The sequence below is a fragment of the Pholcus phalangioides genome, unplaced genomic scaffold (assembly GCF_987345545.1).
Source record: "Pholcus phalangioides strain wild (caught in Gottingen) unplaced genomic scaffold, Ppha-v1.0 ptg000010l_1, whole genome shotgun sequence".
Taxonomy (NCBI): Eukaryota; Metazoa; Arthropoda; class Arachnida; order Araneae; family Pholcidae; genus Pholcus; species Pholcus phalangioides.
The window spans coordinates 4,406,892-4,422,308 of record NW_028301603.1 but is presented as its reverse complement, the minus strand read 5'-3'; the positions used below and the strand labels follow the sequence as shown (position 1 = coordinate 4,422,308).

General features: G+C 36.7%; 1 protein-coding gene across 1 annotated transcript in view; it reads right to left on the bottom strand.

Moving 5' to 3' along the window:
* The window catches only part of LOC149080775 (uncharacterized), a 63,974-nt gene extending 56,950 nt beyond the window's left edge, over positions 1 to 7,024 (bottom strand). Inside the window, exon 1 of the mRNA XM_089237466.1 lies at positions 6,916 to 7,024. The gene's annotated coding sequence lies outside the window, so the exon portion shown is untranslated. The remainder of the gene's footprint in view (positions 1 to 6,915) is intronic.
* Positions 7,025 to 15,417: the final 8,393 nt, after the last annotated feature.

The following is a 15,417-nucleotide window of genomic DNA, read 5'->3' as shown; positions in this document are numbered from 1 at the left end:
CGCTACATAATAAAAACACCTATACGAAAAAAAAAAAAAAAAACATATATAAAAGATGGCCGGTCGAAATTTCAATCCGAAACGCCATTCACAATCCTTCGCTAGATCCTTGGTCATTATTTCGGTTGTTTTCGGCATCGGTGGTCATAGAATAAGGAGGGGGGCGGGGAGAGAAATGCTGATAAGATTATTGACCAGAAAATAGCCCTAGAAACTCTACGTGGTCTTGTCAACTTGGAAATGGGGGTAGCCGAAGGCAATTTGTTACTTTCAATTCTATCCAAGATTTCTTTATCGTTATTATTCCCTCCAAGCAATCAAAGGAAAGGATTTTTCCACCAGATATAGAAACAACAAAAAATAAAGAAACAGAATATACAGAAGCCATTGAGATGTTGCAAATGTTATTTTTGTGTCGAATTAAAAGGATTGGGAACGTTCTTTTTATAGCCAAAAAAAAAAAAGTAGAAGATGGACATGGACGCTATTGAGCTTTGTTTCTTTTTTGTCTGTGTGTGGGTATTGATGTCGAATTAGGGCAGAGAAATTCATTCTGATGGACACGAATGTTTCTTTCTTTCTTTCATGAGAGGATTCTGGCATCTTGGTGGGTCTATTATTCAGAGCCAGAGTGATGATGAAGTTCCCCCCTCCCTCCTCCATGGGTAGCTCACAATTATCTCTTGGGGTCCTGGCTATGTGACCCTTTTCGTTCACATATTTGATTGGTGAGTCTGGAAGAAATCCTTAGAAACTCCATGTACAGATATGGTCTGGAAGTGATCCGGAGGAATTCTTATGGTCTGAAAGATATCTTTCGTTTTTCTGATGGTCTGGGAGAAATCCTGAGAAAACTACGTCACCGAAAATATCTGGATGAGATCCTAAGAAATTTTGATGGTCTGGAAGTAATCTTGAGAAATTCTGATGTATGAGAGAAACCCTAAGAAATTTTGATCCGAAAATAAACTGGAAAAGAAACGGGAAAAACTCTGATGGTCTGAAGAGATCCTGAGAAATTATGATGTCCTGAAAGAGATCTTAAGAAACTTCGATGAAGAAATGGTCTGGAAGTAATTCTGAGAAATGCTGGTAGCCCAGTATAGATCCTGAGATAATTACCATGTGGAAAAATTCTGGTGTATAGAAAAGACCTTGAAAAACTGTAATGTAGAAGTAGTCTGTGGAAGAAATCCTGAAAACTTCTTTTGGACTGAAAGAGATCTTAAGAAACTTCGATACGTAAATACTCTGAAAGAAGTCCTGAGAAATTCTAATGTTCTGGAAGAAATCCTCAAACATTCTGATAGTCTGAAAAATATTCTGAGAAACCCTGATGATCTATCTGAAAGAGATCTTGAGAACCTTCTGTACTGAAATGGTTTGAAAGAAAACCTGAAAAATTCTGATAGTCTGAAAGAAAGCCTGAGAAAATTACTATCCGGAAATTGTCTTGAAGGAACCTTGAAAAAAAATTTCATTCAACAATAATCTGGAAGAAATCCTGATAAAATCTGATCCAAAAAGGGACCCTAAGAAACTCTTTTGGACTGAAAGAGATCTTTGTGTCGTCATCATCAACAACAACAACCATTTTCAATCCATTACTGGATGAAGGTCTCCTCTAAATTTTTCCATTCTGCTCTGTCTGATGCTTTAGCCATCCAGTTGACTCCAGTTCCTGATCTCGTCAATCCATCTTGCGTAGGGACGTCTTCTCGGACGTTCAACACCACGGGAGTACCACTCTAGAATACTTGTGGTCCATCTGTTGCCTTGTCTTCTAGAAATATGGCCAGCCCATTTCCAATTTTAAGCGTTTATTTCTTTTCATGATATCATATACCTTTGTGTGGTTCCTTATCCAAGTGATTCGTTTTCTGTCTCTCCTTGTGATGCCTAACGTACATCTTTCCATGCTTTGTGTTGCCTATAGCCTTTGTATCGTCTTGCTTGTGAGTGTCCATGTTTCAGCTCCATAAGTCAGTGCTGGTAGCACACACTGTTTAAACAATTTTCTTTTCAGGCATAATAGCATGTGGCTCTTCAGAATTACACAGTTTTTGCTAAAACTGATCCATCTCCAATCCTGATCCTTCTGTTTATTTCATTAATGATTCCGTTGTCCATGGTAATTTCTTGACTCAGGTATACATAGTTTTCTTCAACGCAAAGGGGTTGAATATAACTTTAGTCTGTTGCAGATTCATTTTCAAGCCCACCTGAATATTTGCCTTCGCCAATTCCTGTACCATTTCTTATAGTTCGTCTGGATTACTGCTGATAACAACAATGTCGTCTGCAAAACGCAAATGGTTGAGAAATTCTCCATTTATTTTAATTCCTTTCATATCCCAATCCAGTTTTAGATCTTTGTATAGAGATCTATATTCAGTATAGAAATAGTTTTAGAAGAAATCCTGAGAAATTCTGATGGTCTGATTAGAGATTCTGAAAAACTGCTGCTTGAGAGAGATTTTCAGAAACTTCCATGCAGAAATGGTTTGGAAGAAATCTATCGATCCAAATTTCGTAGGATCCTCCGACAAATGATAGGTAACCCCCTTCCCCCTTAGGAGCCAATGGTATCCAAGAGTACTAATCTGTTAGCGCCCGAACCTTCTGTGCTAAAAACATGGAGAGAGACTAAAGAACGAAAAAACCGCACGGCCCGTGGGCAACAGGTGGCCCTTGGAGATTTTCGCAGAGCCCTTACGACGAAAAGAAATTATGCTAATCGCAGGCATAGTTATACAGGATTTATAGAAATGCTGAGAGAAAAAAATTTAGTGGAAAAATTCATTCCAGAATTCGTGAAAGAAGTTATTTCAAAATTATGTACTTTTAGGAAACATTTTGAGAAATAATTAGAGAAATAATTTCAGAACTGATGAGAAAATCTATTCCGCAATTGATAAAAAATCCATAATTAATGAAGAAATATTTTCATAATTATTAAAAGAGGAAGAATTTTCGAATTAGCAAAAAAAAAAAAATCATATTTAATTCAAAAATTATTTCAGAATTGCTGAAAATTGATATTCAATGAAAAAAAAAGAAAAATTTCTGGATTAATGAAAGCTCATATTTAATGAGAAAATAATTTTAGAACTGAAGGAACTTTATATTCAATGAAAAAAAAAATCATAATTAATTTAAATTTATATTTAATGTGACCAAAATAATTTCTCGGTAATGATGAAAATTCACATTTGAGAAAACAAAGAGAAAAAATCACAATAAATTCTCCGCCCAGTTTGATTCGGAGCCCTGAGGCCCCATCGTGTCCTGCCGTCAAGACGCCACTTTGTAAATCTAAACACCGTAATATGACTTGGCAGTCCTCAAAATTTATTAGAAATATTCTTTTACCACCGCCCTCACGCATTTATGATGTCAAACTCATATTTATAATACTAGATGGCGACACTGTGAAATACAATCAATCAAATTTAACGTATGAAGACATGAAATTTCGATTAAAATTTCATTAAATTTAAGTTCGAATTCGCGTACTGTACTTTGTGCATAAAAAAAAGGGTTGAACGCTGGTTAGATTTTTTTTTTAAATAGATATTTGCTCTTTTAACGAAAGTTTGTAACTTTCGTTGATTTGAGGGTCGAAATTTTATGAAATATGTCTTTAATCGCAGCATATCTCAAGAGCTAAGCATGTATAACAGTTAAAATATCGACTGCAATGCAACTCCCATTCTGACTTTAAATGTTACGTTGTTCGCATACAGTTACATAAGAAATTGCAATCCGAGACTTTACTTGATGGAAGTACGTACCCGATCGCTGTGTGTGTGAACGGGACTATAAATCATGAAAGTCTGAACTTGAGAAGTTCTCAATGACTCAGAAACTGTGGATAGACAGGCTTCAAGATGTCCTAACTTCGAAACAGTGACAGATAGAAAAATAAAACAAGTATTATGTTCGATGGGCAGGCTTGGAATTTTAAATGCATCAATTTGTCAAATGAATAACAATTTTAGTTAATAGATGGTGTCACAGTAGTTTCAATCCGTGACTTCTTCCTGTTGGGCCTGTTTGAAGTTCAATATTTACAGTAAGAGTCCTCAAACGCTGCATCAGCTTGATCAGCTGATCTGTGAGGCATACGCATCGATTGTAGGGAAGTGGCTTTTAACTCCACTCTTCACTTTTGCCATATCATTGTTAAGCAAGGTCATTTCGAATCCATAGAAATGTGATTTTACCCATGTTTGTGAAGAACAATATTACCCACTGTTCGAAAGACTGATCCAAACTTGTAACTTATTCCGCGAACCAGCGCAGTTGCAGGAAGATGACTTTAAACCCGACTCTTCAGCTTTGTCATGTCCTTGCTAAGCAAGGTAACCATTTTAAATCCACCGTTATATGATTTGATCCATTTTTGCGAAGGACAATATAAACCACTGTTTTGGGAACTGTAGCGCCATCTATTAATCAGAGTTGCAACCAATTCCACAAACCGGCGTACTAGAAACGAAAGTACGCTAAATGAACGGGGAAGGGGGGGGGGTGAATATTCACCTTCGCCCTCCGCCGATATGCCAATATTACAATTTTTCACTGAACGTATCGGCCTACGGTATTGCGAGAATCATAAGTGTTACAAGGTTCGCGTACGGGCATAGTTTCAGGCGTAAATAGCATGCTTTTCTTACACATTTGGAAAATCTTTTTCCGTTTTTTTTTTTATTCCTCAGAATCGTTTGCCCTCCAATGCATATGAAAGAGGGCAATGAACGGTATTCAGAAAAATATTTTTAATTCCATTTCTAGTTACCTAGTTTTAAAACCAAAATGTTTATGTATTTAGAAACCGAAACTTTTCATTCATGTATTTAGAAATCAAAACTACTCATATCCAATCCATACAAAGATGAATAACACATGATATTCAATCGGAATTCTTTATATTTCATCTTCATAGCCATACTTTTGAAACAAAAACTTGTTTATCAAACTCCCATTGAAATAGAGGCTGGAACTAAGTGTATCCAATGAACACGAAGATGAAAGAAAGAATGTGTGGTATTCAATCGAATTTTCTCAATTCCATTTTTAGTATAAATAGTTTTGAAAAACAAAACGTGATTACCCCTATCCCGTTGATAGATTGTGAATCAAACTCAACATATCCACTGTACACGACGGTGCGAACAATACGAAGTTTTCAACAAGTCAATAACATTTTGATCAATCAATTTAATAATTATTTAAGTTATTATATTGTTGTCATAGTTTTTAAAACAAACTTGACTATCAAATTTCATATGTTCCTCAATAGTTAAATTTCGAAAACTTGGATCATCCAATTTCCATTAATAGACTTGAAAGCCGAAAATAACTATGGAACCGAAATATACCCGGTTAAAAAAAATTTTAAATTTATCATGTGCCCAATTTATTTATGGAAATGTAAACCGAAACTAACTAATAAAATTCCAATCGATTTACTTTGAGGGATTTAAAGAGACCGTAGCTAATTGTATCCAATACATACGAAGATGGAAAATGAAGATTACCCATTTAATTTTTCAGTTCCCATTTCAATAATTATATTTTTGAAAACGAACCTTGATTGTTCCATTCCCATTGTATTTAAGTTATAAATATCGAAACTGAAACTTGATTATTCAATTCCCTTCATGGATTTAGATACCGAAATTAAACATATCCAATGAATACGAAATTGCGCAACACGCAGTATTTAGTCTAATACTTTACATCACATTTTAAGTCATAGTTTGGAAAAAAAAACTTGATTATCCAATTTCCATTTTAATAGAAATAGAAACCCCGAAACGAATTACATACAATGTAAATGAATTTACATTCGATATCCTTTGGTTGATTATAAAACCAAAACTGTAATTTTTGGTGGTACAAATCCAAAACTGGTATTTGTATGCAATGCATACAAAGGAGGAAAATGAATGGTTTTTAATATTTTTTTTCAACTTTCCATTTCAATAACTGTAATTTTGAATCCGAAACTTGATTATCGGATTCCCATAGTTCCCAATAGACGAATTTCGAAACCATAACTTTATAATTCAATTCCCATTGAAGGGTATCGAAACCGAAACCAACCATAACAAATGTTATACATCGTTGGACAGTACGGTATTCAACCGAATCCTTTCTCCATTACATTTTAATATTTATAGTTTTGACACCAAAACTTGATTATCCAATTATTCATTGATGGAAATCAAAACCGAGACTAAATATGCATATATATATGTATATATACGACACATGAGCCAATTTCCAAACGATCCCTTTTGATGAGTTTAAAAACCAAAACCAATCGTATCCAATGCATATAAAGATGGACTATGTGAATGGTATTCAATAAGTTACTTATTTCCCATTCTAATATTTATACTTTCAAAACTGGAACTTGATTATCCAATTCCCATGGATCTCATTAGACAGATTTTGATACCGAAAATTTGTAATTCAATTCCTCTAATTATATTCCGTTGATAGAAACTAAATATTATATAAATCAATTTCCAAGGAATATTCCCTTTGATGGATTTAAAAACCGAAAATAATCAAAAACCAAATACATACAGAAGTGGAAATGCATGGTATTCGATCAATTTTTTTTTTCATTTTAATAACTATAGTTTTGAACCCGAAACTTGATTATCCAATTCCCTTGATTCTCAATACATAGATTTCGAAACCGAAAAATTATAATCCAATTCTTTTTTTGATGGATATAGAAATTGAAACCAATCATATCCAGTGTATCCCAAAGTGGAAAATATGTAGTACTCAATCAGATTCTTTCTAATTATATTTCAATAATCACAATATCCATAGTGCCCTCATAATCACTTCCCCCCCCCCCTCCCATATCGAAATTGATAGTTCAAGACCTACCTTCGGAATGCAGGCACCAAAACGACACCAAAAATACAATACTACACTATATGGATGCTCTTCTGAGAGACAGTACTCGTGCAAAGTGTCCACCGAACCATTTATACGAGCCCTAAACACCAATAAGGAATCCCGACCCAGTTTTTCCCGCCTTTTTTTTCTTCTTCTGTATCTCTCTCTCAATTGGAAGGTGGAAAAAGGAATACGAAAAGAATTCCTAAAACCTGATTCGAGAACTAAGAAAAGAAAATGTAGGGCAAGAGCAAAGAGGAGATAGATATAGAAGATGAGTATTTTGTCCCTTTCTTTCGGTTCAAAGTTACGGGTCCGAGAAAAGAAAACGTTTTCACCTTTATGCCCGTCGGCTACGCCATCTTTTAAGAAAACTTGTATATACTATATACACACATCTATAATAGATATTTTCTCCTTCTTTTTTTTTTTAAAGGTAGGATGAACGAGAGAAAACTTGTTTCGTATAAACACTCTCACAAGTTTTCCAAGTTCGTATTCTAAATGCGTACGATTGGCCTCGGCAGCGTTGTCTGGAAAAGAAAAAAAGATGGCGGGAGGAATGATCTGTTCTTTTCTTTAGGGCGGTTCGAACCTCAGAAATTGATTTCATTTTTTTTGTTTTTTCATGTTTTACTCGTCGAAAGTTCAATGTACCGCTGTTATTATTGTTTTCTGTACGAAGAGGAAAGTGTATAAAATAATAATAATGACAATGAATAACGTTATACGGTTTTTTTTTTTATTTATTTAGATAGAATGTGTCTATTTGTTTATTAGTACATATTAACAATTATGGATGTTTGTTGTATGAAGAGGTGTATAGAGAGGTGTTTAGAGCTATTGGTTGAGGGTTTGTTTGCGGTTATCCGTGATTTGTGTGTGTTTTGCGAGCCTTTTGGGAGCTCAGGAAGTGTGTTTAATTCACAACAAGACTAGGTTTAAAAAAAGTGCAAACTGTTGGCTATTATGTCATTTGTTATGTCTTTTCAGTAAGATTTGGGCTGATGATTTATTGCTGTTTGGGTCTTGTTGAGTTTAGAGTAAGTGTGGATTGGAGTGCTTATCATTGCCTGTGATACATCATCATTATATCATGTCATCAGTGTCAGAGTGGAATGGTTTCTAGAACCTGTTGAGCTTTTTTTGAGTGAGCGTCAATTGTTATTTCTATCATAAACTGTGATTTTTTTTTTTTTTGCTGGGTACTTAGAATTATGAGAACTTTAACTGTTTTTGGTGGTTCTAGGGCTTCTTGAGCCTTTGAAAGGAAGTTTCAACAGGAGTTTAACGTTATATGTGACTTCTTGCTTTGTTCTTAGAGTCAGCTTGTGTGTAATTGAGAATTTTTATTGTTATTTCTATACGAAGAGGAAAGTGGGTAAAATACTAATAATGACAATGAATAACGTTATGCGGATTGTTTTTTTTGTTTTTTTTTGAATGGGTCTATTTGCTTATTTGTAAAATTATTAACAACCGCGGATTTTTGTTGTATTGAGGTTTATAGTGGTGTTTATAGTATTTTCGATTTGTGGTTCGTTTGCATCGTTTTATAATCTGTGGTTATCTGCGACTTATGTGTGTTTAATGAGTCTTTTCGGAGCTCAGGAAGTGTGTTCAATGTTTCATCAGTACTTAACACGTCTAGGTTTAAAGAAAGTGTAAACTTAGGCTATTACTGTTTGTGATTTGTTATGTCCTTGGAGTGAGAATTGGACGGACAATTCGGGTGTTGCAGTTTGGGTCTTGTTGAGTTTAGAGTAAGTGGGGATTGTGGCGTTTTTCGTTGCTCATGATATATCATCTGTCGGAGTGCCATGTCACAAAAGTCCGAGTGTAACTGGGGGGGGGGGGGGCTTGATCTTGGGGGCTCGACGAGAGCCGAGAGGGGTCTTAGGGTGCCCTCAAGAGAGGACATCCAAGACCACACTCTCCCTCTCGTGGGCGGGGCTCGAAGAGAGCCGAAGATCGAAGGCTTTGGGTGCAGGGCATCCCCACATTATCCCGCTCGATGGGACGGATCTGGCCCCTGTCCAAGAGGGCTAAAATGTTTTCCATTCCACCCGATGGAATGTTTTCTTGGACTTGTTGAGTTTACATCAATTGTTATTTGTATAAACTGTGAAATGCTGGGTATTTGGAATTTATGAGCACTCTAACTTTTTTATTGTTCTAGGACTTCTTGAGCCTTTGAAAAACGTGTGAACGGGTGTTTCTCATTATCGGTGACTTTCTATATCTGAGAACTGTTATTGTTCTCTTTGACAACAATGTCTTATTCTTATTTCTATACGAAGTGAAAAGTGTATAAAATAATAATAATAACAATATGAATAACGTTATGTGGGTTTTTTTTTTTCATTTGGTCACTTTTGTCGCACCACGGTCATTTCCTGCACACGAGGGCTAAATAGACCTACAATTTATTGCCGATTCCGAACGACAGCATTTTTTTTGTATACTCACTGAGAGGTTGGTGCGCTAATCCCTCGATGTGAGACTCCCTGCGGTAGCAATCTTTTTCTCTGGCCCTGTCACCGTTTCTGTTGTACCCCTGTGTCAGGAAAGTTTCTAACAAAGGCGAACCGGGTATCAAACTCGCAACACCTCTAAGCATCCTCTGGTACTTTAGGTGAATGTCTGTATTTGTTTATGAGCAATTATTAACAATTCTGGTTTTTTTGTTGTATGTAGAGGTTCATAGAAATGTTTAAAGCTTTTGCTTGAGGGTTTGTTTGCAGCGCGTTTTAAAATCTGTGGTTATTCTTGTGTGCGTCTTATGTGAGTCATTTGGGATCTCAGGAAGTGTGTTCAATTCAGCAAATCTAGGTTTAAACAAAGTGTACACTGTCGGTTATTTTCACATAATAGCCGACAAAAAGTTACGGAAAATGAGAGAGTGCTTGGGATGATTTATTGTTGTCTAAAACCTATCGATTTTTTTTCCTATTATGTCTAGACATCTTGATGCGATCCTGAGAAGTATGTGACTCGGGGTATGACATGTTGGGTATCTGAAGAAAGCGTGAGTTGGTACTTATCATTATCTGTGACGCTCTACATCCTCTAAATCCGAGTGTGACAGATGACGTAATGTTGTCCAGAACGCGTTGATTGGAGTAATATAGGCATTACGGTAATTGGTGCTCATACCATCATGTGTGAGACTTATCAGGTCTTTGTAAAGTGTTTAGGGGGAACCTGAGCTCCTTAAGTGTGAATTCTTAATTACGTCATTATTTTACTTCTCGTGTGTGTAATATTGGAAAGTGCAACAGCTGCTTGTCATTAACGAGTTATATCGCTTTGGAATGAGTTCGAACTGGTGTTTTGAGATTTTTGCAGTTTGGTACATCCTTAGAATTCCGGTGTAACTAAAAATGTGTTAAATATTTATAGAAAGCGCGTGAATATATTGGCGTTTGACTTTTGGGGAACTTGGCAGTGTTGGTAACAGGACTTTGTCTCAGTTCATTCTATGATTTCTCGAGTTTTCGAAGAAAATTGTAACTTGCTGTGTGCTTTATTATCCATGACTCGCAAAGTTCTTGGAGTACAAGTTTGACTGATGATTGATTGTACTCTATGACATGTTGGGTCTTTGAAGAAAATGTGTATTGGTGTTAATTGTTATCTGCAATTCGTCGAATGAGAATTTATTGTTGTCTAATAATTATTACAATTATTATTATACTTATTGAAGATTGAACTGGTGTTAAATAACTTGCTATGTCTTTTCCTTCCAGAATTCATTATCCACCATAACTCAAAAACGGTTAGTGATAGGCAGATTAGGTGCAGTTCATCCTGTATGCAAAGTAGGAAAACCTCAACTTTTCACCCCTTCAACAGGATTCACCAAAAAAAAAAATCTAGAAAAGCCCATGGATAGGATTCTATTTATTTATTACCTCTATATAGGTAAATGTATTACGTAAACCTGTCTTCTTATCTCTCTTCGAAGAAAGTAATAAATAACAAACGTTAAGTGTATGTGTGTTGTTTGCGATCAATGACCAATTCGGCATATACTCCAAAGAAAAAAAAGCAATATAAAAATCAATAATCGATTATTTATTTGCTATGGGATTTGATAACTTGGGAGAGGGGAAACAGATGAGCTTGTGTGTGTTTGATTGTTTTATTTATAGAACATTCTAGAGCTTTTTTAATGTCAGAAGTGGGGTCTAAGTCCTTTTGGATGCGTCTTTGCTTTTTGTGTACCTGAATTAATTGACACGTCAAGTATATTTCCTTGTGGAAAAAGTGTCCAAATCATCGTCAGTTTTGACAGGTCTGGGTTCGAGATCTTATTGCGAAGTCTCATTTAAACGGCATGTTAAAAAGAAGGATATACAGGGTGAGCTGAAAGTTTGACGTGTTTTAGGAATTGGGAATTGGATGAAATCATCAACACAGAGGAGTGTTGTCTGCAGTGAAAATTTTGATACGATCAATTATTTTATTTAAAAAATAATTAATATAATATTCAAAAATTTTTCTCATAGATGCCGCTGTATTGCCCAATCTCTGTCAGCAACCGTGAACTGAACTTGTTTTCCATCCCCCCCCCCCCCCCCCGCCGCGCAGAACTCGGTTGAGATAGAAACTCTTCAGCCTTCACTATACAAAATTTACGATGCTCAACTCAAGTCTTTTGGGTGTACCGAACATCCATGGGTCCAGTTGATGCTCGTGTAGTGCGCGTTGCTTGACTTACAGTGAAATATTTCGCAACATATTTACACATTGATGAGAAATTTCAGCAAACCATTCGAGGACGATGCATATCACGTGGATGTAGACGCACCCTAAGCTCTAATAAGTTCCATACTTTCTAAAGAAAGGGGGTTCCTGCAAAGGGAGGATTCCCATACTTTCTAGCCGCAAATATTCCCTGGAAATACCTATGGCGGATTGCGTAAATTGAAAAAAAATATGTGTGTGAAATCGTGTATCCCTAGAGAAATGCACCCCCAATTCCTGCGTACTCATTTAAATGCTTAAGAGGCTTACGTACCCACTTATAATGTCAAGGAGATGTACAGATAGCTTACTTATTCCTCGCAACGCGTTAGTTTGTGTACCAATTGAAATGTTCAAGGTCCTTGTGCATTCCTAGAAATGAGTGGGTGTTGTGTTCCGGCGCCTCTCCCCCCCCCCCCCACTAAATGCGTAGGAGATGTCGTCGTCCCCTGAAATTCGTGAAAGGCTCACTCACCTTCTTCTAATTCACAGGAAATACACAGAAAGTCTTATTCTTAGACACGCGATATGGATTGCGTACCCATTAAAATGGTCAAGATCCCTACGTACTCCTAGAAATGAGTAGGAGATGTGTTTTCCGCCTTGAAATTCGTAGGAGGGATGTTCCCCCTCCCCGACATGCGTAGGAGGTATGTGTACCCTCCTGTCCGAAATTCGTAAGAGGCTCACTTAGCCTCTTCTAATTCGCAGGAATTGCGCAGCGGGTCTTACTCTTAAACACGCGTTGGTTTGCGTACCCATTGAAACGCGTAGGAGGTGTACGTGCCACCCCCCTTCCAAATACGTATTAGGTATGCAGACCACTTTAAATGCGTAGATTTGGCTTGAGTACTCCCCTCTTCTTCTTCAGGAATGAGTAGGAGGCTTCTATACGCTCTTATAACATCGAGGAAATGAACAAAAGGCTCGTTCCCTTTTAAAAACGCATTGGTTTGCGTACCCATTGAATTTTTTAAGAAATTTGCTTATTCCTAGAAACGCGTAGCAGGTGTGTATACTCCACAGAAATGGATTCGGTCACTCTCTTGTAATTCACTGCAAGTACACAGAGGGCTTGCTTAATTCTAGAAACGAGTTGACTCGCGTACCTATTCAAACGCATAGTACTACCCGTTCCGAGCACATAGTTTCGCTTCACCCAGAAGAAGAATAGGTTGCATGTGTAAGTAATTGTCCCAGCAATATTTTTAATCATAGTTTCCCAACCTTTTTTGTCCCATCGCCTCCTTCTTCAGAATTTTTTTCTCCCAGCGCCCCCCAACGCAATCTAACCCATAGAATCCTACGCTATACCCGTAGTTCCTACCGCCCCACTGGAACATTCCATCGCCCCCCACTGCTTCAAATCAACAGCACAGTTGGAAAAGGCTGTGATAAGAAAAAATATCAGTGAAGAATTCACGCCACTTAAGTGGCAATAGATAAGTAGGATACAATTCAGACAGGACCACAGTCTACATGTTCTTACTATAAACATACATTCAACAATTTAGATTAGCAGGGGTGGCCAACAGCTGGCCCGCGGGTCACCGCGACAAGATCGAAAAACTATTATATTTTTTACGTTAGTTTAGAATGATGAAATTGTGATTAATATAGAAAAATAGAAACTTTTTCTGATTTGACAAAAACGATTTTTATTTTCATCGCGCAAACACACACAAAACCCCTTTAAATACACGGGTCACATGATTGATTTCGGAAACCTACTGTGACAGTTAGGGAACTAGAAGAGAGCTAGATTTTCTTACGCAATCATCGGAGGTCAGTGATGACCGCGACATGATGTCCCGATGAGTAAAATATCTCTCGAAAATTTTTGTTAACAGTTTTACCATAAAAATACGAAACTAATGTGCTGTTGTGTATTTTCAAAAGTATTCAGTGTATAATACAGATACAACGCCACAACAGGCAAAATGTCCAACGAGGTGGCTAAGAAATGTCTCATCATGCACAAATACTTACTGACGTAGATTAAATACACCTTCCTAGGCTGTTAACTAGTCCGTCTGTAATCCCACCATCAGCCCACCCTGGGGGCTGGACATCGGGGCAGAAATTTGAATCTTGTCTGGTAAGAAATTGTAGTCCACGCTGCAGTTCCTATTTACGCAGTTTCCTTCTGCGCTGATCTCACTGTCTACGAGAGAACATATAAATACTTGTTTCCAAGAAATGGAGAGTTCGGTTAATAATTCATTAGTATTTAAGAGAGTTTTAGTTTAGTTAATTAGTTAACAAATCCCGTCAAAATGTTTGCGGCCTACGATGACATAGCGAGCGAGCAACCAACTGGGTGTGACTTATATGACGGAGTTTTGTCCCTGGTGCGGCCCGTGGCACTGCGTCTGATCATTATTTTGGCCCTCGAACAGAGAGAAGTTGGCCACCCCGGATATAGATTAATTCCGCACACTCCAACAGCCATCTGCAAAATGACCTACACAATCTTTTGCGCAAATCAAGCAACTGCCATTGTACAGAGCAGCGTTCTAACGGGAGTGACAAAAATGAAATTTCATTACCTACACAAATAGTGTGAATCATTTTTCACAGGAAATGTTTTCTGCAAAAGTGGTGTAAGTCAATTAATTTACTATGGAATAATTCGTCCAATTCTGAATGAGTATTACGGAAATGTGCTCAAATAGTTATGCGTATTCAACACTGAGTTGACTGTGAAGGAAAAATAGTATTTCATTGAATAATTCAAAACGTATATACAGAACTTCCTATAAATGACTAATTATCTCGAAAGCACATTTTTTGACTTACACCGCTCTTGCACTCAACGGCTCATATGTGGCGGTGACCTGATATATAACCACACACACTCCCACGTTAACATTCCAACAGGAACCTCTAAAGCATAGGAAGCATGCAGAAAAGTAGTCAAACCTCCCACGGAGTCCCAGAGCACCCTCATTAGGCGCAGAGACCCAACACATTTTCCCATCGCATTCGCCCTAAAGCCCACCCGAAAAGTAGGAGAAGGGAAGAGGTCCCAGATGTATAACAATTAGGGTACTGGACAACAACAGTGGGTGATGTACTTGCATCTCTCAGATCCTTTCCGGAATAATAGAAAGATATAACGAGCATTAATATGCAAAATAATATGAGAACATGGGCAGACAGCGCCTTGGACGATGTAATATCATAATACTCAAGTACTCATAATACTCAAAGAAGTAGCATCATAGACAGAATTACAACCAAAAAAAATAAATAAATAAATTGATAAAATGTGACGGTGACCAAATTTCAATAACACAAAACTAGGAAATTCCTGTCATTCCAATTTTGGCCCTCGTTAAACCTTGGAATTGATAATTAGTGTTCGTAATTTGTATAAATTATCCATTATTTTAGTTTGGGTGTTCTCAACACATTAATTTTTTTTTTTAGTTTTGCAGCTCCATCTACTTATTTATTTTATTATAGGATAAAAGAATCCGAATTTTCAAATTTAAATACCAATTTCAAGAAAACAGTTGAACTAAAAACAACAAAAATTGTTATTTAACTTTATTTATAAATCCATAAATTATCAAAAACAAAATTATCTTTATATATGTATTGTATATAATAATTTTCATGTGAAACCATGGGTGATAAATTAAAAGACAGTCTGATAAAATCATCTGAAACAGACTGAAAAAAGTAAATAAGACAAGAAGCAACTAAATATGTGAACGAGAGATTCGCCAACTTCAT